Source organism: Furipterus horrens, unplaced genomic scaffold (genome assembly GCF_987537825.1).
Source record: "Furipterus horrens unplaced genomic scaffold, mFurHor1.1.pri manual_scaffold_8, whole genome shotgun sequence".
Taxonomy (NCBI): Eukaryota; Metazoa; Chordata; class Mammalia; order Chiroptera; family Furipteridae; genus Furipterus; species Furipterus horrens.
The window spans coordinates 99,619,550-99,646,692 of NW_028327178.1; the positions used below are offsets into that span (position 1 = coordinate 99,619,550).

General features: G+C 41.6%; 1 protein-coding gene and 1 long non-coding RNA gene across 3 annotated transcripts in view; one reads left to right on the forward strand and one right to left on the reverse strand.

Moving 5' to 3' along the window:
* The window catches only part of PKIG (cAMP-dependent protein kinase inhibitor gamma), a 73,719-nt gene that overhangs the window by 11,104 nt on the left and 35,472 nt on the right, over positions 1–27,143 (forward strand). The gene's annotated exons all lie outside the window — the stretch shown is intronic.
* LOC150003606 (uncharacterized) lies at positions 810–6,477 on the reverse strand. Its single transcript, XR_016512672.1, has 2 exons — positions 6,383–6,477; positions 810–984 (listed from the first exon to the last, which is right to left on the reverse strand). It is a non-coding gene; the product is annotated as an uncharacterized LOC150003606 (long non-coding RNA).

Consider the following 27,143-nt stretch of genomic DNA (forward strand, 5'->3'; position numbering starts at 1 on the left):
TTCTTTAATAGGTCAGATTCCATGGCAGAGTAAACAAATTTTAAGGTGTATAAGGTAATTTTCGAGCATAAAGGTAGAATAGTATAAAGAAACCCTCGTTACCCATCATACAGCTTCCATAATTATCAACATTTTAGAGCCAGTTTTGATTTGGGACGAGGGCAGGGAAAATATGACTCTGGGGTGCAAAGAAGCAGGGATGTGTGGTGCGCAGGGTGGTGAAAGGGAAGGTTGGTGACTCAAAGGCAAACCTGCCTGTGCACCTGTTAGGGTTGTCATGAAGGTCACATGAGTTGACACATGAATGGGGCAAAGAACAATGCCCAGCACAAAGCGAGTATGACTTAGGGCTGTCCCTGCTACCACTGTCACTGCCATTACTATCACTACTGCATTGCTTGAGGGAGCTGAGTTTGGTAGCCATGGCACTTACTAACTTGGTGACTTTTTTCGAAAGAAGAAGAGGGAGGGAGGGAGGGGGGATGAGGGAGGGGAGAGAGAGACAGAGAGAGAGAGAGAGAGAGAGAGAGAGAGAGAGAGAGAGAGAGAGAGAGAGAGAGAGAGAGAGAGAGAAAGAGAAGCATCAGTTTGTTATTCCACTTATTTATGCACTCATTGGCTGATTCTTGTATGTGCCCTGACCAGGGATTGAACCCACAGCCTTGATGTATCAGGATGATACTCTAACCAGCTGAGCTCCCCAACCTGGACCTAACTTGGTGACTTTGAACACCAACCTTTCTGAGCTGCAGTTTCTTCATCTGAAAAAATGGGAATGATAATAGCATCTTATATACCACACAAGGCAATGAAAGAATCCATGTACATGTTGTCTGGCTTAATTAGCATCAATCACAGTTTTCCACAGTGGTGTTCTGGTCCGGAGGGACTATTCTTCTGGAGTTTGGGGAAGTCAGGCCTGTTTCCTGCTTGGATTCTCATTCTGAGGCTTCATATTAGTGAGCCCCAGAGTTGTTTTTCAGCCTAGCAAATAAACGGCATAGTGCAATAAGCTTCATTTCCTTTTGCAAACTGTTTGTTTCTAAAGCATGAAAACAATTTTGCCTTATATAGCTTGTCCATATATGCACAAGAAATGAAATACTTATCAACCGAGTTGATAAAGGGATAAAAATAGTTTTCTGAAGAAATTGTGTACTGGGGATTAGTGTTGGTAAAATTTTGCAGCTAAATCTGTTTCACCATCTTTGAAATATAAACAGTGTCTTCATTTGTCTATTATTTTTCTGACAACACTTTGCTCAACTCCTAATTAAAATACTTTTCCCAAAGCCAGAATTCCTCTAAAAAAAAATCAGTTTTTAAAAAAAATGGAGACCAAGTTTTAAACACGTTGTTTTCTCCTCAGTCCTGCAAAGAATTCTAATTATGTAGGACATCCATCCAAACCAGACACACACACATCTGTCTGAGATAAGAATTAGGAGATACTGTGGGAAGAGAAATGGAGGGCCCCAATGGCTGTAACAGATTTCTGCAGTGTTTGTTTGGACAGGACAATCAGCTGTCATGTCTCCTAGGTTGCCTAAGTGCAGGTCAGAAAGCCAGTGCCTTGCACTTAAATTTGTTGGGAAGGTTTTCTGTTTTCAGAATACCGCTCGCCACTAGATTTGACTTTAAAAGTGTGATTTTTGTTTTTTTCAGTTAGTAAAAACGTGGCCTTCTTTCCATCTGTGATTTATAGCATCTTGTACTTTTATAAACTTTTCAGTCAAACAAGCTAAACTCCCATTCTCTGCCCTCGAATAACAAAAACAACACAAAGGACAGTTTTATCTCATAAAGAGCAGTATCCTAATGCCACTCTTCGGTCCCAATGACATATGAACTCTCAGCTTTAGTTCCCATAGACTGTTCCATTTAAATGTTTTATTACACAATCTCTTTTCTTGATTTTTCCCCCCCTGGGATTCCAGTATATTTTGTTAATATTTCTTTTCAAAGGGTCTAGCACAAGTTATTTCTAGTGGTCATCTAGCCAATGTGGTATTAGAAGATATGCTACTTATAATTTAAATCTTAATTCAAACTTCTGAATTGAGAGGGTTGAGAGGAAAAACTTTGGATTTTTATAATTATGCAAATTCTTTCATATATATTTATGTCTCTTTGAGTGAAAAGGCAGTTAGGAAGGGGTATAAATATATTCCTTGAAGTGAAGTTTGGAACTAATTTTAACTTCTGTAGGAGCTGGGGGATTCTATCCAGTGTCTGAGGTGTACCGTATCTTTTTTTTATGTGCTGGAATTTTAGGATTATTTTCTTAAATTTCAAAATATATTGAGCATTTACTGTGTGCTTAGCATTGTGTTAGGTGTTTTGCATCTGTTGGTTCATTTAATTCTCACAGAAGCACTGTTAGGTAGACATGATTTAAATACCTGCTTGCTTAAACTAAAAACCTTCCTTGCTCTCTCTCTCACTACCCCGTCTGCGACAGTCCGTTTGGTTACGTTGCTATAGCAACAAAACACTCCCTCCTCCACTGCGCAGCCTGTGCGCCACCCGACAGCACAGCTTCCTCACAGGCTTTCCTGATTCCCTTCTTGTCCCACTGTAAGATTCATGGTTGCACGTCTAGAACGAATACAGCGTTATGTGTCTGTTGTACCCCAGTAAAACTGGGGTGAGGGCAATGGGTACCAAGAGGAGCGGGGCTCAGAGTTAAATGCCCGTGATCAAAGGCCTTTGAGCACCTGAAATGTGACTCTTCTGAATTAGGATGTACTGTACACATTGGATTTCAAAGACTTAGTGCAAAGAGAATGTCATTAATCATTTTTGTATTTACATGTTGAAAAGGTAATGTTTTAGAAATACTGGGTTAAATAAAACAGATGATTAAAGTTTGAAAAGGTATTATGTCTGTCTATTATGTATGCATGTATATAAATGTCCACATAGCAGCCAGGGTGATTTTTTCTTGACTTTTTGAGATAATTGAAGATTCATATGCAGTTGTAGAAAATAATACAGAGATGCCCTGGCCAGGGCGGCTCATTTGGTTGGAGTGTCGTCCCGTAAACTGAAGGGTTTGATTCCCAGTCAGGGCACACGCCTGGGTTGCAGGTTTGGCTCCAGTCGGGGCCTGTGCGAGAGGCACCTGATCGATGTTTCTCTCCTCTCACCCTCCCTCCCTTCCCCTCTCTCAGAAATCAATAAGCATGTCCTCGGGTGAAGATTTAAAAAGAAGAAAGTAATACAGAGAGATCCCAGGTACCATTTACTGTTTCCTTAACAGCTCAAATGCCCACTCCCCACGGCAACTTTTCCCTGACCACTGTCTGTGATGTAGCCTGCCTTCCCCACTTTCAGCCACCTGCCCCAGTGCTCGATTTCGTTTTCGTTGTAGAATTTGCAACTGTCTGAAATGGTCTTATTTGTTTCATTGCCCTTTGTCCAGTAGAAGGTGAGCTAAAGAGAGTGGGAGTCTTGTCTCTCCAATCCATTACTGTATCTCCAAAGCCTAGAACAGGACACGTGTGCAGTAGGCACTTGATAAATACTTCCCACATGACTGAACTTCGTGGGTGAGGAAACTGAGTTTCAGCGGGATTAAGATACTTGCCTGTGGCTACACAGCTAGTAAGTGGTAGAACCGTGGCTTGAAGCCACAGGCACAAAGACTTTAGAACAGAGCTGAGTCTGTCCTGCTCAGAGAACAGACAGAATGGTGCCGGAGGATAGGCAAGAGGCATAGTCTAGCCTGGTCACCTGAGGCTTTGCAGACTGTGATGGAGTACAGACCTCATTCTAAGCACGGTGGAAGGTATTAGAAGGTCCTAAGCAAGGGAACACTGTGAACAACATGGTCTGACTTAACTCATTGGAATTCTACCCTGGTGCCCAGGTCAAAGTCCTGGTCTGCAACGATGCCTTCCTTTTCCTTGCTTTGCTCCCTTGTGTTGTATACATTTCTCTTGGCAGCCACCTCAGGAAAAGGAGTCTGGTCTGGTCACCCTCAGCATGTCACCCATTAATTACATTGCTCCTTCCAACAGGAATTCTGGCAGAATGATGGGTTTTCTTGGAGGGAAAGGAAGACACAGCTCATGCTGGGCTTTGAGTGTGTTCAGGACGAGGTACCAGGTGGCACCTAGATCAGTATTTTAGTGTGTCCTGGCCTCTACATGTGCAGCACATGTAGCTTGGATTTTTTGGGTACCACCCTGGGCTTTGTGTTAGCACAGAAGACGTTGTCAAGTGAAGTGTTCTGTTTGGGGCAACTTTTTATCTGAGGCATCATTAAAAACAAGGGCATGTTTCAGAGAGCAAATGCAGCAGCCTACATCAAAGGGAGATTTCATAAGGAGTCTTTTTCGAGGGGCTGTGAGAAGCCTAAGAAAATATCGCAAAGAAAGGCCTTTGTCCTCAAGCAGTTTAAAGTCTGTGTAGAGAGATATCTACAAATGGAAAGGTAATTGACACTTGAAGGCAGTCTTAGGCTCAGTTTCTGGGACGACTCCAGAGGGGGACAGCCAAGTGACGGCTGGGTCTGGTAGGGCTCACAGAGGAGCTGATGCCCGGCCCATGTCCTTAAGGATAAGTAAGAATTAGGAGGGAGGGAGGGAGGAGAAGGGTGTGCAGGTGGGATGGGGAGAGAACAAAACCTGGAGGTGCCTGAGGAGAAAGCAAGGCCCTGAGTGTGCTAGGCTAAGCAGGATCTGTCTGGCTGGAGCAGATTCAGGAAGCAGCAGGGAGGGAGAGGATCTGATTGGAAGGAAATAGCATGAAAACGACTCTTGGTCGAGAATTTCCAATCTTTCTACTTGCAGGGAAAACTCAAAGAGATGGGCAGTTGTTGGATGGGTACTAATTTACTGATGTGGGGTGATAGTACCTCTGACTTCAGTAGTGCATATCTGTGCTAAGCTCTGTTCTCCCCAGCTCCCATTTATCAGATTATTCAATCCTTGAGGTAGGCACTATTATCTTTGTGTTACAGATGGGGAAACTGAGGCACAGGGAGGGAAAGGAACTTGCCTAAGGTCACAGAGCCCTAGGGTCTGTGCTCTTAGCCTCTATTATAACCTCTCACTTATTGAGGGCCAGGTGAATTGTCCTCCAGCTTTTTATTATGAAAAATTTAAACATACAGAAAAAAATGAAAAAGTAAAACAAACATCTACAGATCAAACAATGTTAACATTTTGCTGAATATGCCTTATCTACATACGTGTATGTGCTTTTCAGTTTTTTTGAAACTATTTGAAAGTATGTTACAAATGTGATAATTTGTCCCTACATACAAAACAAAGCATTGTCTTCATTTTACATGGTATTTGTATCTTTCCTTTTCCAAGCAATGTATGAGTATATTGCCTCTAAAACCATGCAAAGTGCTTTGTAACTTGTAATACGGAGTTAAGTTCTAGACTCAGATAATTATAAACAGGTTCATCACTTGTATGAATATTTTGGTGTTTGAAAGCCAGGTAAGGTAAGGGCAATTTTTATTTCTATAAGACTGCCTTACCGTTTGCTGGACGTTTTAACCTCCTGGCCTCTATGTGCTAAATACTAAGGAAGCCATCAAACATTGTGACAACCAAAATTGCCCTTCCCTTCCACAGACTAGAGTCCTTGACCTAACTAGTCCCCTCATGAAGGAGCTATAGGTTAAATTAAAAGAAAATGTACGTTCGGGGCGCACACGATTTCCTCCTCCAGCTTTACTTTTCCACGTTTTGCTGGAGGTGCTAAAGGGTTTCTCCCACTGTATTGCTCCCTGTACTCCACCCATCTCTTCGGTTTTCACTGCTGACTGTCAAGTGCATTTATCAAGCTTATCTCAAATGCCATGGACCCTCCTTGGAGCCCTGCAGCATGATGTAACCTAATTCCCATAGCATGTTCTCTCTTTCAACACTAACCACAGACTGCCTTGTGTTTCAGTTGATTGGAAACTTATCCGTTTTCCACATGTATTTCAGCGATAACGTCTGTGGCTGGCCTTGTTCAAGATTATGGATGTCGAGAAGGGAGTCTCTCCTAGTAATCCTATTATCCTTTCATTTTGCTTCTTGATAATTGGGTGGCCTCATTCCCTTGTAGCCCCTGTGGTACCGGTACCAGGTGCATTGCCTTGCCTGTGGTGATTCATTCATGTTTCTGAATGGAGTGTGAGATAGAGGGAAACAAGCACTTACAAGTCAGATTGGAGTTCACGTTGTGGTGCTACCACTGTGCAGCCTTAAGTAAATCATTTAACTTCTCTGAACTCGATTTCTTATCTATATACAACGTTGATAATAACACTCATCTTACAGGATTGTTGTAAGTTTAAAGATGAATTCTATGAAGGGAAGCTCAGTCATTTCTTTAGGTCACTTGAGGGAGCAGTAGGCGTATAGGATCTTACCTGTCTTAAAGGAAATGCTTACTTCGTCTTGGGACTTCTCAGAGAAGAAACAGACCCTGGGGAAGGTCTGGCCCATCTCTAATTAACTGTTCCCTTTGCAGAGTCCCTGGGCTGAGTCTCTGTTTTGGAACCACTTATATAATGTATACCACCTGTTATTTGTGTATTTTTAGCAGCCGGAGTCGGGTAATCCTAATCCTGTCTGTAAAAGAGCAAACTGTTTACCAGAAGCAGAGGTTTTTCCTTAATGCTGACTCATCCTGACTCATCCTTCTCATTCTCCTTCCCACCCCTTATATTGTAACAGCTTTGCATGGGAGAGAATTTTTAGGGAATTCAATTGGGTTACTTTTTTTTTCCTTTCCAAAATTGAAAGCTTGAAGGTTGTCATGTCATCAGTTCCATCTCAGGAGAGGCTCAAGTCTGTGCTGCCCTGGGGTGGCTGTGACCCGCGCCATGTCACATAAGACCCTGTGGAGACAAACCACTCCTTTTGGCTAAAGGATTAGACAGGTGCCTGAAATGTATGTGTTAAACACATGGTGCCACCTTACCTTAAATTCTAGTGAAGGCAGAATATTTCTTCTTCCAAGATGAGAAACCTGAGCAAAATCTGAGCCAGAGCTATGCTGTCTTCACTGTTGGATTTCAGGTGACAGTCACAGGGTTCAGGCCGCACATTCAGGTCAGCAAAATGGGGAAGGGGGGGCGACAGGTCAGGTGACTGATATCCTTATGTCTTCGTTTGACTTCCATTAAGTGACTCTTTACAGATCACCTGTGATAGGCCAGACGCTAGGGCTACAGCGGTGAATCATGAAGACATGGTGCCTGCAGTCGTGGACTGTATCCTCTAACCCACGTGTGTAAAAAGGGCTGTGGTTGACGGGAATGGAGAATGGGAGGGGAGCAGGGAAGTGCCTGTGGCCCGTGGGAGCACGTGCTCCTGTGAGGATGCAGGGAGGAAGGGGGGCTTCTTGGAGGAAAAGGCCCCCAAGCTGAGACAGGCTGGGTAACTGGGAGTCAGGAGAAGCGGGGTGGGGCAGGGCTGGCCGGAGAGGTTCCAGGCAGAAAGAGCCTCCTGGGTGAAGGCCTTGAGGTAGGAGCGCGCTTGCTCACGGAGGAAGTGAAATAGGTTCCAGTGTGACCGAAGGACAGTCAGTGAGGGGGTTGGTTGGCAAAAGAAATTTGGGGAAACTGGCAGGGCCAGACCATGCAGAGCATTGTGGATCACTTTATTAATTAAAACAAATGTTATTTTGCTCTGGCCAGGTAGCACAATTGGTTAGAGCATTATCCCAGTATGCCAAGGTTGCGGGTTCAATCCCCAGTCAGAGCCCACACAAGACTCAAACAATGGATGCATACAGAAGTGAAACAACAAATGGATGTTTCGCTCTCTCTTTCCTCCTTTCTCTCTAAAAAAAAATCAAAAACTTTTTTCAATGGAGGTAGAATTTACACACAGTGAAATGCTCATGGCAAGTGCATACACTCATATCAGCAACACCCCGTTGTAAGGACTTCTGACCTGATACGAAGAGCAATAGGAGAGACAGGTTTGGAGCAGGGCCCAGACTCACCGGCTGGCGGGGAGCAGCAGCTGTGCTGGTGTGTGCGTGCCTTTTGTGTGACTGTGACGGAGGGCACCAGCGGGTGGTGGTGCACACGCGGGTGGGGGCACCCCGCTTGCTAACGGACCAGGATCTTGATTTTCCTAAGACTCTATTTTTTATTTAAAAAAAATTTTTTTCCCCCCGTGGTTGGTGTGACTCAGTGGATTGAATACTGACTGGCCTCTGAACCAAAAGGTTGGTGGTTGAATTCCCAGTCAGGTCACATGCCTGGGTTGCGGACCAGGTCCCCAGTCGCGGGTGTGTGAGAGGCAAGCAGATCGATGTATCTCTCACACATCAATGTTTCTCCATCTCTTCTCACCTCTAAAAATAAATAAAATCTTCAAAAAATTTTTTTGTTTTTTTTTAATTTTTAGGGGATGTTTGCTAAAGCTGGGGACAGTGAAACAAGGAAGGGCTTAGGATATTGGAAGGAACAGAAGAGACTAAGTTGAGCTGCTTTAGCTCACTAAGAGTCAGAGAAAAGGGGGCCTTGGGGACAGGGTCAGGGGGTCAACCCTGGAGGAGCTGCTGCTACCCATTGCTCCCTGGTTGCAAGCCTCATGGGGTTTCATAGAGTTTAGGAGATCATGCCTGTGGGGGAAGGAGAGGGGGAAGGGGAAGGCCGTGGTGTGCTCGGGGGTGGGTGTGCACCCCTGAGACATTTTTAGCTGGTGACAAATCCCTAAATGCTTTGTAAAACCTAAAGCGTCCACAGTAGATAACACAGAAGACTGTGCCACCTGACTACAAAGGCGGTGTGTTTCCCGACGTCATTGACAAACACAGGACAATAATCACCTTCCTGATTTGTTTTTGTTACTGACAGTAATGTGACATTTTCTTTTTCTAAGAGCAGGGTATTAAGTATTGTTTCAGTTTTGGGTTTTAGGGATATAGTGAAGCTTAAATAGTTTAAGTGTTCTATTGCAGTATCTGGACTTTGAGTGCCAGAAATTATTTAATGTGTTACTGTGCAGTTTTTGTTGTTGTTATTCTCTCTTTTTAAAAAAGATTTTATTTATTTTTAGAGGGAGGAGAAGGGAGGGAGAGAAACATAGATGTGCAAGAGAAACATCAATTGGTTGCCTCTCACACACCCCCGACCAGGAACCTGGCCCTTAACTCAGCCATGTGCCTTGACCTGGAATCAAACCAGTGACCTTTCAGTTTGTGGGACAACACCCAACTCACTGAGCCACACCAGTCAGGGCTTGTTGTTACTGTTCTTAAAGAAAAGATATTATGGATAGAATTATCCTCAGTGTCTATAATTAGGAGATGTTTTTTGTTTTTTATTAAAAACAAGTAAGCAAACATAAAAATGTATTGAAAGATCCAGGTCTATTCTCCCCCTCCCGTTGTTTCCTTTTACAAAACTAAGGAACAATGCTTAAAAACAGTTTATTGCCAAAACACTCTGAAATATATTTACAGGAAGTTTGTTTCTCACTAGATGTTTGTGTTTCTCTAAAGATTCCCAAGCTCGATAGGTTTTATATAAGTTTATAATTGTTGTTTATACACATTGGTGTTAAACTAAAGCCTCCTATGTATCCAGACTGTCTTGTATCTTTCTGTGTCTAAATTCAGAAATTCCACCCTTTTGGTTTTGTATAAATTACAGAGTAGTTTGGGCCCAGGTGGTTTTCCTCACCCATAGATTTTTGGTAATAGTTGAGGATTTCACCTGAAAAGAACCCTGCGCAAATTCTGAAAGTATTTCTTTCATTTCAGTATGCCTACATTTTGTGTGTGTGTGTGTGTGTGTATAGATTATTTTGTTTATTGTTCCTCATATATTAAAACTTTTAATTTTATTCTTTCAGCTTTATTGAGGTATAATTGATTAAAATTGTATATATTTAAAGTGTACAACATACATATACTTTGTAAAATAATTACTACAATCAGGTTAGCACATCCATTACCTCAAATAGTTACCTTTGTGTGTGTGTGTGGTAAGAATACTTAAGGTTTACCCTCTTTAACAAATTTCAAGAATACAACACAGTGTTATTAATTATGGTCACCACACTGTACATTAGATCCTTGGAGCTTAATCATATTATAACCAAAGCCTCCTGCCTTTTGACCAGCATCTCCCATCTCTGCTACTCTAAAGTCCCTGGTAACTGCCATTCTGCTGTTTCTATCAGTTCAACTTTATTTTTAGATCCTATGTATAACTGAGATCATAAGAGTATTCGTCTTTCTGTGTGTGGTTTAGTTTTGCAAGGGACCCCTAAAGCCACTAGTTACTAGGAATAAAACTTTCGGTCTTTAAATGACTATAATATTTTAATATAACAGAATGAATATATGACACCCCATTCCATAATGTAGATATATTTCTGAAAGGTGGGTTACTGGGGTATTGCTTTTACTATTTAAATTATCCTCCTCATTGTAGTAGTAGTAAACATGGTAGTGCTACTAGTTTATGGAAGGCTTAGTATGTTTTATATACATAGTTCCCTTTAATCCTTTTAACAGTCTTATGAACTAGGTATTTTATTCTCTCCATTTTACAGGGAAGAAAACTGAGACTTATGGAGATTATATGATTTGTTTGTTTGGTTGATTGGTTTAGGTCAGGTTCAGATACCTTTTGCGCTATACCATGCTTCCCAAAAATAGACACTCAGTAACTATCTGAGTAATAACTAATTATGTGAGATGCAAGATCATCTTGTCTTTTGTGATATTCTATTCTGTTTCTACTGTCAACTGTATTTCTGCTGTCAGCGGTCAAGCTTATAGTTCTTCAAGTCTAATTAATCTGCCTTTTTCCAGCCTCTCTGTACTTTAATCCATCCTCTTGGTGCGGCTCCTTCTGCCAAAGGTATATCTAAACCCTACTTTGCCTGTGTTACCCTGCCACTTAAAATGTTTCAGTCATTTCTTATCACCTATAGAATGATAATTGGCTTTGGCTTTCAATGGCTCTTAGTAAGAACAAGTACCTAGCCATTTCATTGTGTCTCAGCTTCAGAACAGTTCATGATGTTATCCTTTTTGAAATAAGCTGTTTAAAAATACATATATACAATGACATCTGTCCAGAAAAGTCCAGCCATTGTTAATATAACGTTTGTGTGACGTTGATGTAACCTGGCAGCCAAGGAGAGTGGACTGGAATGCGCATGCGTGAACAATGATGACTTCACTGGACTCATCACTGGGGGCGGTACAGTGATCCCTCACTTATCACGGGTATTACGTTCTACACGCCCCCGCGATAGGTGAAAATTAGCGAAGTAGGAACCTTACGTTTATTTTAGTATTTACTGCACAGTACCGTAAAATCCTGCGATATAGCAAAAAATCCACGATAAATACTTAAATATAATATTTTTTAAAATCCCGCAATACAGTGAGGCTGCGATAAGTGAACCGTGATATAGAGAGGGACTACTGTAGATGCCCGTGAGTGAGCATGCGTACTGTGTGTCTGTCGCCTTCAAAATGACTGAGCGAATAGAACAATGAGTCCATCAGATTTTGCGTTAAGCTTGAACATTCCTCCATGGAAACTTCAGATGATTCAGAAGGCTTTCGGGGACGATGCAATCAGTGCAGCGCAAATAAAAGTGTGGCACAGACTCTTCAAAGATGGTGGAGAACCTGTTGAAAGTGGTCTATGTCCTGGAAGGCCTGCAACAAGCAGAACACCTGAGAATGCCGATTGTGTTTGGGCTGCAGGGAACAAAGATCAACGATTCCAAAGAGCAGCTGTTCTGGGGTTTCCAAAAACTAAAATCACCTTTAAAAGCGAAGAGATTTCAGACCATTGATAAGATTCAGGAAAATAACGACGGGGCAGCTGATGGTGATTCCAACAAAGGATTTTGCAGAGTGTTTTGAACAGTGGAAGAAACACTGGGAGAACTGTGTGAGTTCCCAAGATGTCTGCTTTGAAGGGGACTGAAGCATCATTGTCCTGTGTACAATGTTCCCTGTATCTTCTTCGATATGTATCTCTATTTTTCATATTACATGGCTGGGTAATAAACTTTCTGGACAGACTATAAAAGTACAGATGTTATAAGTAAAATTTATTTTCCCTCTTCCCCCAAATCCCCATTCTCATTTCATAGAAATAACTATTATAAGTGATTTCCTGGATAATCTTTCCAGAAATTGTGCATATCCAAACAGAAATATTCGACCTATTTGTTGCTTTAAAATTATATAAATGAGATCATACCGTACATAATGTTCTGTCACCTGTGCTCACATAGATCCATTTTATTCTTTTAAACCACTTCATGGTTGTATCTGTTACAAACCTTTTGGCTCGGAGTAACAGACTCAGAAAATGTACTGGAGGAATATAGGGGAAAGTTTGAAAAATGGGACCATGGCAGACCTAGAAGTAGTCGGTTCAATGAACCTATTTTAGCAGAAGCAGCCAGGCCTGTATATTGCCCTCACTGCCCCAGGACACTGTCAGGAGTAAATTCCAACTGTCCCTTTGTGTTCCTGGCAGAAGATTCAGAGCCCCAGTAGGGGAGGACCTCCAGATAGGATCCAGGCAGCTGGATGCTGGAGCGTACAGAAGTGATGAATTTCCATCACGGTGGTGTTCTGTTGTATAAATACGCCATAATTTATTTACTTGCTACTTCTTGGTGGATATTCAAGTTGTCATAGTCAGTTTTTCATTAGCAAAAGCTACTGTTGCAAAGAATTATTTTATGTCTGTGAATTTTTAAACTCAATTTCTAGTAAAAGACTGTGCTGTATCAAAGGGTATGTACATTTAAAATTTTGATGAATACTGCCAATTTATCTTTAGAACCTTGCACTAGTTTACACTCCCATCTACGGAGTGAACTGGCTTTCTTTTACCTTATAAGATACAAAGTTATTTAAAACCAAATACTCTGCAAAAGCCACAAAGTAATCCAACTAGGTGGAAAACCAAATTTAAGTGGCTGCAATATAGAATTTCAACATTTACTGAGGAGTAGGTGTGTTAATAAGTTTTTTATTAGATGATTATAGTTTTCCATTAAGAAAATGACATGTAGCCCTGGCTGGTGTGGCTCAGTTGGTTGGAGCATCATTAGTACACCAAGAGGTTGCCTGTTCGATTCCCAGTCAGGGCACATGCCTAGGTTGCAGGTTTGGTCCCCCGCTGGGTCAGGTACAAGAGACAGCCAATAGATGTTTCTCTCCCACATCAGTGTTTTTCTCCCTCTCTCCATCCCTTCCTCTTGTTCTCTAAAATCAATAACGTGTCCTCCAGTGAAGATTTAAAAGAAGAAGAAGAAACTAACATGTTCATCAGTACCCAAGGTATTCCAGTATTCTATGACATGCTAAAAGGTAAATCAACTTCCTCTTCCTCCCTTTTTTCCATGGTTGTTTTCCTCAGTGCTGGGCTTTCATCACTCTATTTCTTATCTTTTCAAAATTTGTTGTATTTGAATCGGCAGTACTAATATGCTACAGAATTCACAAGCTAATGAAAGGTATATGACAGGAATTTTACTTTAGTGATAGCACAGGTAACCAATACCAAGAATGAAAAGAGAGGACCATATAGTCATTAACAAGAGAAGATAGAATGAACAAGGGATCGAGCAAAAACGAGAGAAGTCATGGACACGGACCCCAGAGGTGCCTGAGGGAGGGAGGGGACCGGGGGGGTGGGGGCAGGGGGAGAGGGCATAGGGGGATAAATGGTGATGGAAAAATACAGTAAAAATTAACTTAAAAAACAGGTATAATGAACAATTTTATGCCAAACATTTTGAAAATTCAGGTGAATGGATAAATTTATTAGTAATATAACTATTAATGAAAATTGAATCAGCAATTAAAAACCTTCCCACAAAGAAAACTCCAGACCTGGGTGGTTTCACAAGGAAGTTGTATCAAGCATTTAAGAGAGAAAGAATAATATTGTACAAACCCTTCCTGGGAATAGAAAAAGAAATTAGCAAAAAATAAAATTAAAAAATGAAACAAAGCTAGGCCCTGGCTTGGTAGCTCAGCTGGTTAGAGCATCATCCCGATATTCCAAGGTTGTGGGTTCGATCTCCAGTCAGGGCACATACAAGAAGCAACCAATGAATGCATAAATAAGTGGAAGAACAAATAGATGTTTATCTTTCTCTCTTGCACGGGCTATCTCTGAAATCAATAAATTTTTTAAAAAATTTTTTAAAAAAAGAAAGAAAAAGCAAACAAAAAACCTGACAGTGAAAAAGGGAAACACACAGGCCACTTACACATGGGTATGAAAAAATCCCAAACTAAATATCAGCAAAGCAAAATCCAGTGTTGTACTTACTGTTGTGATATGAGAAGCTAACCAAAATGTCGTGGCTTAAAATAGCCATTCTGTTATTCCAAAGAATCTGTAGGTCAGGAATTTGGACCAGGCACAATGGCACGCCTTATCTCTGCTCCATGTTATCTGGGAGGACTCACAGGAGAGCTCAGATCATCTGGAGGCGTTTCCACAGTTGTGCTGCCTGGTGTGCAGACCCTCAGTGACTCCTGTGGTCGGTCTGCATGGACTAGTTGAGCTGCTGCTTGGCATGGCGGCTGGTTCTAGGTGCCAGGTGCCAGGCCCAGAGAGCAAGTTGGAAATGCTTGGCATTTTTATGATCTAGTTTTAAAACTCACGTACTGCCATATCCACAGTTCTCTCCTGGTTGAGGCAGTTAACAAAAGTCTGTCCAGATCCTGAGGAAGGGGTCATAGGCCCTTAACACCCATTGGACAGAGTGTCGTGGTCCCATTTTAAGAAAAGCATGTGGGCTGGGGTAGTATTGTTGAGGCGATGTTTGGAAAACAAGACTGCCCCGTCTCACAGATGAAAAGCGTGGTACATCGTGACCAAGTTGGGTTTATACCGAAGTGCAAGGTTGATTTAACACAAACACTCAAGTGTAATTTGTTAATAGATTAAAAGAAGTCATGATTGTATGATAAAATTCAGCATCCATTCCTGATTAAAACAGTAACATGTAGTCCCTAGGAGTAGTTGGGGACTTCCTTCATCTGGTAAAGAGTAACTATAAAGTACATGCAGCAAACGTTATGCTTATTGGTGAGTTTTTATTTCGAGGAAATTTTCACTTTGAGGTCAGCAACCAGAGTTGCCCATCTGCAAGCATAATTTCTATTCAGCGTTTATTGGAAGTTCTAGCAATCACAGCGAGGCCAGAAAAATGAAATGTTTAAGTACTGGAAAGGAAGCATTAAAAACTTACTGTTTACAAATGACCTGATTGTTTATATAGAATTATAAAAAAATTCTATATAAATTATTAAAGCTATAAAAGTTTTGCAGGTTAGCTGGATATTAAATCAACATACAAATCAATTATATTTCTATATAATACCAACTACAAATAGAAAATTAAATTTTAAAAGATACTCTTTACAACAGCATCAAAAATAGCAGGTCCCTATGGAGAAAATCATAAAGCTTTATTGAGAAATACTAAGAACACCTAAATAAAAGGAGAGGTAGATCATGTTGCAAATACGAGAAAACTCACTGCTTTAAGGATGAATTCTTTATAAAACATAAGGGTGCTAGTCTAGATTAGAGGAGACTTAAGAAATAAACAGTCGAGTTCAAAGTGGGGTTCTTGGCTAGATCCAAAATCCATCAAAAAGAGAAAGATCTTCCTTTCATCCTTACCCTTCAGCCACTCTGAAGAGACCGACCACTGTTTCCAGTTTCTCATGCATTCTTCCAGAGATATTTTATGTGTGTAAAAGTAAATATGCATATTTTTATTATGAATTTAGTAGTATACTGTTCATATTGTTCTACATCAGGCTTTTTCAAATATATATTTTGGATATTTTTGTATCACTAAATAATTATCATTCTCTTCTAAACAATAGAAGGCTACATAGGCTTCTATTGTTTAGAAGAGCCTTGATTTATTTAATATGTTTATTATTGATAGATATTTATATTGTTTCTAATATTTTGCTGCAGTGTTCTCAATGAATACACATTTCCCACTATAAATATATGCTTTTATGATGAAATTCCTAAAAGTGAATTTGCCAAGGCAGAGAGGATATGTGAATTTATTTGATTGCCAGTGATGTTCTGCCAATGTATAACTACATCAGAAATGGATGAGACTCCAGTACACCAAATGGTGTATTGTCTGACTTTTTGATGTTATCCAGTGGTAGAGGAGAAATCGAATATCACCTAAGGTTACTACTTCCATATATTTCGAGCCATATGTATTTTCTGTAAATTCCCTGTTCATATTCTGACTTTATTGTTCCTTGGGTTGTTGGACTTTGTCTTACCAATTTCTAGAAGCTCTTTATAGATCAAGGAAATAGGCTGTTCATAATATGAAATACAATTTTTTCCCAATATGAAATACAATTTTTTCCCAATTTGACGTGATTTTTACTTTGCTGATCATGATTTTGCCATGCAAAATGTTTTTATTTATATACAGTCAAATTTATCAGTATTTTCTTTAATGACATCTGGATTTTAACTTGTATATCATACTTGGAAAGGCCTCCCCCATTGTGAAGTTATAAAATGTTGTGTATTTTTCTAGTACTTAAATGGCTGGGTATTTTTGCATTTAAATTTGTAGATCCACCAGGAGTTATTTTCATTGTGAGGTATGAGGCTCTACTTATTACCATCACCTTCTCAGATAGGTGGAGAGGCTAATTTTGACTGTGGGGAAGAAAGGATCTGGTAGAGTCTTGATCATCTTTTAGGGGGATGGAATTCCTTTTACTCAAAGTAATTGGAATGAGCACCTGAAGTCAAAGCTCCCTGCTCCCCACAGCAGGTGGGGAAAAAGTCAGTCTTAAACTGAGACCTTTTTTATTATTCCTTTTCATTTCCCAAAACTTTTGTTACCCCGGTAACATAGGCCTCCTGTTCATGTTATGAAGGGCACACCTTCATTTCGTTCACGAGCTCTCTGAATTGTGATATAGCGTGAGTTACAGTGACTTCCAGCCATTATTTTTGTGACCAGTTTCCGAGGACTCGCCATCTCATCCAGTGATCTTTAACTTCTGTATTTATTATAATAAGACAAGTTGTGAGCACAGAAGGAAACACACCTTCCTGATCATGATTTCACATTACTGTCGTTGTTCTGGACATAAATGTGCAAACCTTTCAAAGCTTTGAAACTCAGTTCAAACTTACCAATGGAAATCAAGAGAATTAGCAACCTTTTTCTTCATTAGAACTTGCAATCCCTGATATGAATACAACTATGCTTCTTGGTCTTGGATGAATGATACTTTGACTTAAAAACTTAAGAAAATATATTAAAATGTCATTTAAAAACTGCTTATCTCGCTATTGTAACTAAAGCAAACATTTTCATAGGGTTTGTGTTTTGTTTCTATTCTGTGTGTTCATCTATACTTATTTTTAAGCGTCTCCCGTTTGCCAGGCAGGCGCTTTGCTTGGTGCTGGGCTGCAGATTTGAATAAAATACATTCCCCATCTGGACAGACATATAACAAGTAATCACAACACACTGTGCTGAGAACTAGAACTGAGGTGCTTACTGGGTATTGGTCAGAAGTTTTAATAGCAAATGGCAAAATGCACCTTAGCTGGTGTAAGCGGAAAGGGAGCTTAGAGAGTCTCCAGGAAGGTGATAGATCTGGGCTTGAATGTCACACAGGTGGAAAGGAAGCAGTCAGGGACAGCGTTCTGTGAGAAATGCCCAGCCGCGCTCAGGGAGACTGTTTGAGAGAAAACACCATTGCAGCCTGGACTCACTTCTTCAGCACGAATGGCATTAGATACTGGACATGAGAAACTATGCCCTAGAACATGAGCGTAATTTTCTTTAAGGTTTCCAGGGCTGTTAGATGCAATCAGCCCAATTCACGGTCTTTGTTACTCATGCCCCTCATTGGTCTATAGCAGCAAGCGCTGCGTTTGCAATAGCTTTGCCTTCAGAACAGACTTCACTTTAGATGACCATAGATGATTATTTTTAAAAACTCAACACTGTGTGCCTTTGACTACAAGCATCCCATCCTCCAATACAGGGATTGGCAAACTATGGCCAGCAGGCAAAATATGGCCCGCCACTTGTTTTTGTAAATAGCTTTATTGTAATCGTCGTCGTTGTCGTCGGCAGCCGTCCGTCTCGAGAGACGATGGTGTAGCTTCTTAAGAGTCTATCTGCACCGCCGAGAATGGCTGTGCAGTCCGACTCGGGAGTGACACGGTATCTGTCTCCTCCCGTGTTGAATCGACATCTTGCGATGACGCTGGAGTGTCCTCTCCAGTGAAGCTGAAGCTACAGAGCCTGGGCGGGGTGATATGGAGGGTCTGCTGTTGCCCATGCAGCAGACCCCCCCTCTCTTCGCAGCTGAAGGGTCCAAGGGAAAGACGGAGTCAATACAGCTTGGCTTCAGGTGCGCCGCAGGAGTTGCCGGTGTTGACTACAACGTCAAACCGCCTTAGGGACTCCGGCTCCGGATTTTCTGTCGGGGTTTACTCCCTTAGCCTTTCCCCTGAAGAGGTATGCCGCAAGGCAGCGGAGGTTTTTTGGAGTCAGAGTTTTCCTTCTCTGATGTGCCCTGACTGGAAGATCGAACCAGCGACACTTAGCTCGCAGGCCGACGCTCAATCCACTGAGCCAAACCAGCCAGGGACTTTTATTGTAATACAGCCATGTTAATTCATTTGCACTTGGTCTAGGGCTGCTTTTGCACTGTAGCCGGCAGGGGTGAACAGTTGGAGCAGGAGCTACTTGCTGTATTAGTTCTTTAAAATGATCAGTTACTTGTTCAGGGAGCTACTCTCTGGGTAAGGGGATCCTAAGAGACTAGGACAGGCAGTCAATGCTCATACGTTCATTCTGGGCCTCTTACAACTCCGAGTAATGCGATGTTCCTTTGGGACATTCAGTCAAAAAAACCTCGGTCAAAAATCTCAACTCAAGTGCCAGCATTTATTACTGCATTCAATGTCATGAGCCTGCCTTGATTGCTCAGGTCCGAAGAAACTATTGGCTCTATTTCTGTAATGAATTCTTTTACTTTTATTTTTAGTATTATTATTTTTTGCCTTTTGCTCTGTTAAGAGTCCCTTCAAGTCCTCAGCTTCAAATGATGGTGTCTCCATGTCATAGAGGATTCTGTTGTTAGAAATCTAAAAAACTGCCATGACATACGGATAATCTTGGATAATGGCCAGAAACTAATGTATATTAAGGAGTATGTGAAAGATCAGTCTTTTCTGTAAGTTAATTAAATCAGAATCATCCCTGCTGATATTTGCAAATATGGAGTTAACAGTTGGGTGCATAAGGATTGTAGGAGCCATAATTCAGGTATAACTCTGTTCTCTTCTTTGAAGCCATATAGTATATTCAGTCCAGACTGAAGTCTTCTGGTCTTACTCCCCATCTTACAAGGCAGTCACCTGATTCTCCTACCACGGGATCTGAGGGATAGAGACGTCCTAGTGTTATTGTCCCTTTCCGGATTTTCTTTTTTTATTCACGTTGAGCTTCTCCATCAGCTTCCTCTAGTTCTTTAATAGAAGAGGCCAGCCTGCTTTGGTTCTCTTTCTAATTTGTTTAAATGTATCTTCAAGTATATCATCTTTCCTTTTGTTTTCCTAATTGAGTCTTTTAAAAACTTTTAAGAGCATAAGTATCTACACACTTATCTCACTGCCAACAGCCTGGTCTTACCCCAGTGAAGGGGAGGATCCCTCTTATCTTTTGCAGATCAGCTCTCTTCTAAAGACTGCTCTGCCTCAGGCCTGGAATTTGTTCCTGGTTAAGAATTTTTATGTGGAAACAAAAGCCTCTTTGCAACTTTCATAAGTAGTCTCTGTGTATTATAAATCGTGGCATTGTTGCACATTAGTTTGAAGGTCTGTGGAATGATAGTCTTATTCTTGACTTAATTTTTCATTGTACTGAAATCCACTGGATGTATAATTATCAGTTGAGCTGGCAGGAGCTATGGGATCAGTCCTGGAAAGGAGAAGAAAGCTCCGGGGTCCTTTCTCTGTGTCTCATCAAAGCTTTTGAAGGAGGGCTCTGGCTAAGGAGCTGGAGGCTGCTCAGGGCACTTCCCTCAGACAGGAGGATCCCGCTTCATCCTCTCTTGTCTCCATCTGGCTTTTCTAAAAATCTTCCTTTTTCTTCCGTTTATTTCCATTTCTTTTCCTGGGACCTGCTTTTCTCCTTTCTTTCTCCTTTTCCTCTCTCTATTCTTATGCTTTCCATGACCTTTGCTGTCATGGAGTAGCCTGAATCATGGTTGAGGTGCTTGAACTGAGAGCTTGGAGACTCCATTTCCTCCCACGTGCAGGTGTGCCCTCTAAGTGTCCGAAGCGTCCTGGCGCCCTCCCCCCGTACCCGGCACAGGCTGGCAGCACACCTTCCGGGCCAGGCCAGGGGAGTAAGAGGGCAGGAGCCGGGCCCTGGGGACTGCGCTTGGCTGGCAGCATGTGGGTTGTGTCTCTCTCCACCATTTTTAATGGCCAGACAGTGTGTTTGATATTTTGATTGTTCCCACTGTTTTCACTGTTATAAATCGTTGCTATAAATGTCTCTCTCACTTGTAAGTCAGAGTATGTACATATTTGTAGCACTTGGTATGTATCAGCCAAAGGAACTTAAAAATAGCTTTTTATGTTTTTCTTTTTATGAAAATAATACTATATTGTTATTACAAAAATAGTGCTTTTTAGAGGGATTTAAAACACCAATAGACAAAGAAGAAAATAAAATCATCTTAAGTGTTATTAATAGTTTGTCTTCTTTTTTAATGCATAATACTATTTTTCCTTTTTCAAATACGAAACCCTACTGTATATTTGAGGTTGGCCAAAATAGTCCGTTACGTTTTTTCTGTACGGTGGCTCCAATAGTGCTTAGTTGTCTTTAACTTGGTTCGAAACAGTTTTGTTAGATTGTATTGTGACAGCTGTCTTATCAGTGTGCATTTAAAAAAAATAAAAAATTGGTGGTTTTTTTGTGCAGCCATTTTAATATTGAAGATGACAGAACACGCAACATTTTCAGCATTGTTGTGCTTTATTATTTCAAGAAAGGTAGTTGAAACGCAAAGAAAAGATTTGTGCAGTGTATGGAGAAGGTGCTGTGAACAACAAGCGTGTCAAATGTGATATGCGAAGTTTCTTGGTACTGCTGACATTTTGGCCAAATCAGTTCTTTGTTGTAGGGCTGTCTCATGCATTGGAAGATGTTTAGCAGCACCCCTGGCCTCTACCCACCAGAAGCCAATAGCGGGAGATTGCCAGCATCTTCAGAATATCCAAATCAATGAAGTTATTGGTGAAAATGAAAAATGTGTCTTTTATTTTATGGAAAAAACTAAATGGACTTTTAGGGCAACCCAGTACACCTTTACATTAAAAAGAGACTTTTTCTCATGTCCTGAGATATTCTTCTGTAGCATCTCTTATGGTGGCTACATAACATGTTGTTCTGTAGATATATCAGGGTTTATTTAACCACTCCTAGTGTTTGCAGTTTTTCACTGTTCTGGGCAGTGCTGAAGCAAGAAGCAACCTTAAGTCAAGTCTTTGCACACGTGTGTAATGATTTCTCTAGGATGGATTCTTAGAAGTGAAATGACTGGATCAAAGGGCATGTACGCTTTTTAGAATTAGTAAACTACTTTTTAGACTAGTTTTAAGTTCAAGCAAAATTGAGCAGAAGGTAGAGTTTCCATGTATACCCTGTGTATGTACATTTTTAAAAAAAGATTTCAAGATGTGTTATCAAACTGCCTTTTAGGAATTTTGAAGCATTTTCCATTTTCACTTACATTTTTCCATATCTCCACAACACTGAGTATTATCGGTGCAAAGAAATCTTGGATAAGGCACATTTAGAGCAGAATATGCACTCCAGTCACCCTAAGAAATTTCCTTTATTCTGAATTTATATTTATGTTATGCATCCCATTACTATTTCTTATGGTAGGTGATGGCAGAATACCACCAACCTTCCTTTGTTGGCCAATTTAACAGAAACTATAAAAGTAATACATGCACACAAAAACAAACATCCAGGTAGAACATTAAGATAGAAAGAGTAAAATAATCTCCCTTCCACTTACCCAGGCTTTCTCCTGAAAGCCACTGTTTTTTTTACTTGAATAGTTTTTAGTAATTGGGGTGTCCAAAATTTTAAGTAATACACACACACACACACACACACACACACACATACACACGTTTCCTTCTTCATTTCTCCTTTGAGACAGTTAACTTGGATAAGCAGCTCCGTATTATTAGAATTGCAAGTGTCTTTAAAGGCTCCAGCGCTTGCTCATCTCACTGGATTTGTGCTGCTTATTTGGCCTCGCAAAATTTCCTATGCTTGCCTTCAACCTCAGCCACACATTTGACCTATTTGCTAGGGTGATGGTACACATCATTGGAGGGGTTTGGGAAATATAGTCCATTAGCTGAAATGGCCGTCTTAATCCACTCACTTTGTAGCTCTGTAAAAGATGAAGAAATTAGCACCTTTTCACTTCCCATTCAACCTCGTGTTCTTCTTTACACCTCCCTACATTTAAATGCAATAGATACTCTTATTTTCTTTAGCTTACAAATGAGCTATCAGAATTCAGAGACATTAAGTGATTTGCCTGAGGTCACACAGTAAGTGGAAGATGGAGCCAGGATTTGTCCTGAGTACATCTGGGTTCACACCCAAGCTTTAACAGTGCCACATTAACATATTCTCTCCACTTTCCCTGCTACGACCTCCCCTAGCCTTCCTGTTTTTGTCATTACTGTCCTTACCCCTGTGAGCTTAGGCAAAGGTAGGTCTGTCTGTATCCTGATTTTGGCTGCAGGACTCACAAGCTATAAATGACCCCAGGCAAGTCACTTTGCCCTCCTTTGCCTCCAATTCCTTTTTATTAAATGGGAGTATAAACACTTAAAAAGAGATGATGTGTTGCAGAAGAAATGAGACAATCTATATGGATGTGCCCCATACAGTGCAAATAGCAGACATTATTATTATTTCAGAGGTCAATACATAAATATTTACTGATCTAACAATGCAAACCAGCAACATGGAGTGCAGGCTTCTCTGAGCATTGGGTGAGTTTTTCAGAACATTCTTCTAGTTAATTCCTTTTTCTTAAAGTGGCATTAAAAAAAACCCTATGGTTACTGTTTATTAGAGAAAAGGGCTCTGGTTTTTGTTTTGATTTGTTTTGTTTGAGATATTTTTATGCAGACACAGAAATCAAAAGTGCGGAGAAGCAGACTGGCTCTTTAAAAGGGCCCCAGTGTGCTGGCCCCTTGTTGCTTTCCTTGCCTGTGCTCAGTGTTCTTGCCCATGATTTCCACCTGTTCCAGTTGGAGTTAGTAAGTCCTGGAGCCAGAAAGGAAGTGGAAGGGTGAGGTTAGTCTGAAATTCTTAGGTAGAAGTTAAAAATGCAGGAGGAGGAAGGTGGGAGGGGGTCCGCAGTGCCCAAAGCAGCAGCTCATAAAACAACTCGGGTTAATTGCCTTCCTCTGGTCACTACCTGTTTTACAATGGGGGGGTCCACAGTACTCAGAGAAAAAGCCCATGAATAGCTTCAGTGAACTGCTAACCTTGATTAACTGCCTCAGGGTCCCCTATCTATTTTGCAACAAATGACAAGAGGTAGTCTGGAGCAAGATAAGAATCTGGGCTAACAACCCTCCACACATCCCACTTTGAGGGGGTCATGTTCCCCCAGGGGAGGCTGGCACCACCTTTACCCGCCAGTCAGTATGTAAGTCCCTCACCCCATCTCACCAACTATTTAAGTCCTCAGGACAAAGGACCTGGTGCCTCGCTGCCCCTTGCCTTGCCCTTCGCCTGTGCCCTGCTCCCCACCTTGGCAACGCCCGTTCTCTTCCCTGAGAACATACTACTCATAAACCCTGTTTGCATACTGACTCGCTGATCTGTAATTCTTTACTGAGTGGTTGAGAACATAGTTTTTCCTACAATAACCTGTATTAACAATTTGGTACATTTATATTCTTTTAGAGATTTTTTTTTTGCAGTAATTTCTTTTTCCCCCCATTTTTTATTGTTGTTCTATTGCAGTTGTCCCATCTTTCCCCCACTTTTAGAAACTTTAATGCGTGTAGCAACAGCAAAAACACTGGCTTCAAACCAGTACTGTGCATTGTCTCATTAAATCTCAGTCTCTGAGGTGGAGGCCTCTGCTTACCAAAAAATAAACTTGAGGCTTGATAGCTGACTGGTGACTTGCCTGAGCCTGTTGGCAGTATTTGCTGCTATCAGCAATCTGCAATAAATAAAGATGCATCTGACAATGTAATCTTGTCTGGTTATCGTCAAACGACAAATTTCCAAAGCTAGAATCACTTGGTCAAAAAGTGTACACGTTGAAACTTGGGGTCGTGTTGAGACAGGGGATTAAGAGCATGGCTTTGTAATGGGGTTCAGTGTGCTCACCGGTGTTCCTGTTCCTGTTGCCACTTATCGGCCACTCACTGGACTGCAGCTGTGCCTCAGTTTGCTCAGCTTAAAATGGGGTGATAACAGAAACCTCACATGGTTGTTAAGGAGACCAGAGTCAGGGGCTCCCCCTCCTCGGTCCTTGCCTTGCTTGCAAGAGAATTCAAGCGAGAGACAACATGTGTAGTGGAAATGAGATGGTAGTAAGTTTATTTATGAAATACACTTGAGCACAAGGCTGCAAGTGGGCACTCAGCTAATCTGGTTCTTCTCGGCGATGCAGTAAAGAATCACAGATCAGCAAGCCTATTAGCGTGCACACAAAGTTTATTAGTGGGAGAGCAAAAGGAAGGGTGGCCAAAGGCCAGGGTGGCAAGCTCGCCCTAGTGTGGCCAGAGGCCCCTCCTTGTGGCAAAAGGGCCCAGAAAGTGAGTCCTTTGTTCTGAAGACTATATAGTTGGCCTGACGGGAGTGAAGTAGTTACATGTTGATCGAAGGATAAAGGTGGAGCCTGCTTCTCTAGGTATGTGTAGGGGGTCTGTCAGCCTGAGTCCTTATCTTGCTCCAGACTCCATTTGTTTATCTTGTGACAGGAGGCAGTTAATTACAGTTGGGGCAGTTACTCAGAGTTATTTATGGGCTCTTTCTGTGAGCACTAGGGACTCCCTGGTAAAACAGATAGCAACAGATAGCAGCCAGAGGTAGGCAGTTAGCCACAGTTGTTTTATGGGCTGCTGCTTTGGGCTCTGTGGACACTCTCCCACCTTTCTGGCCTTGGGGTGAAAGCACAGTTTCAAAGGCTTTCCTTCCCAAATAGTGAAAATTACACAGTTTCAAGGACCGCCCTCCTCCTGTGGGAGCATGGTGTTTCCTGTGATGTTGGAACACCTGGCAATATTATCAGACCAGGCCCAGGACTGCTGAGTTAGCGAGTGAGACATGTCTCCCTCTGCTTCTAGCTTCTTCTGTAAAGTTCTTTGTTAGACTACAGTGGTGAGGGTCCTGCCTTTGTTTCCCCTCTGCTACTCACGCGACTGTAACGTGAGTACCTCATGTGTTGGAAAATGCAGCTGCAAGTCTGTCTATACACTGGAGCAAAAAGCTGCAAGCGGCCACGCAGCTAATCTGAGTGCCCCGACCATCGGGGCTGCAGGAGTTATATGCTGTAGTCAGCTTCTAGGTACCCCTCCTTCTCCCCCTTCCAGACCTTGGGATTAATATGCAGTTTCGTCTCAGTGAAATTGCTACAGAGGCTCCCTTTCCTGGCCCAGAGTCTCAAGGACTCCCCTCCTTCTGCGCTATCTTTGCTTGTGATGTTTGGAACATCTGGCAGTCTTATTGGACCGGGCTCAGGACCGCCAAGTCAGCGGGTGAGACTTGTCTCCCTCCCCCTTCCTGCCTTGGTTTACTGTCTGTCCTGTGTAACAATATGGCTGAGAGATTTAAGTGACATGATCATGTAAAGTCCTTGGCTTGTATCTAACACATAGGAAGAGCAGTTGTTGCTCTTTATAAAGCTGACATCTTACTGGGTTGAGGAGGTTAGCAGTGAAAGACAGGCAGTAAATAAGTTTAATAAACAAGAAAAATAGTTCTGTGCAGACAGGTGAAAGAAAGTGATATGATAGTGGGTGGTTAGCACAAGTTGGGTGGGGAGGGAAAAGAAAACAAGTTAGTCCCCTCTGTTGCCTCTCCCTAAATTAACTGTCCAGCCTCACCCTTCACACTATAAACTTCTCTTCTCACCTGACTGCCCTTCTTCTCTTTGCTGGTTCCTGTCTGCGTTGTGTGGCAGGACTGGACGCTGCCGACACGTGAGCCAGCAGACGGGTGGGCAGCAGTGGGTTTACAGTGGTTCAGTCACCAGTCATCATTACCTAAACGATACATCCTAAGGATACAAAATAATAACAGTAAGACGACAAATAATACAACTAAATAATACAATAATAAATGAATAGTAAGACAGGAGAGAATAAATGTTTTGCGTACTCACACCTGTAAATCTGCACATGATGATTAACAGCCACTTTTCCCTTGGGAATTAGTGCCTGGCTCAGGGTGGGTGGCTGATAAGCATGGCTTTTGCTATAAAAACAAGACCGCTTTTAGAGGCCAGCTTGTTTTCCCCAACAAATTTGTTGGCAAGGGTGCAAGTAACACTTTCTGTGAGTTAAAACTGCGCGGTGGGCTCTGCACCTGCACGTCTTTTCGGCACAGTCAGCCCTCTCCTGTTTGCAGTGCCGTGGGGGAGGGGACACCTCTGATCACAGGACAGGTCTTCACTGGGCAATAGGACGTTTTTGTTGGTTTGGAATGTCTATGTCGTTGCGTATCATTTGTAGACCTGTTCTGTAAAGCCTCTGCCACCCTGCAGACACTGTCCTAAGAAACAGTCTCCGTTGGTCTTGAGCGGGGCTCGGCAGTACTACCGCCTTGTAGCGATATTAAAATAGAGACCTCATTCAGGAGCTGTTTTCGTTTCAGTTGTGTTTTTTATAGCATACACATGAATTAGAGTCGACATTTCAATTCAGGCCTTAAAGAAAATCATACTAGGTAGTTTAAACTCATAGACAAATGGATTGAAAGGCGGTTGTTCTTAAAATGTAGTTTCTTTTTATAATCTTCTAAAACTCAGCAACTTAAATGAAACATCCTGAGGGCAACATG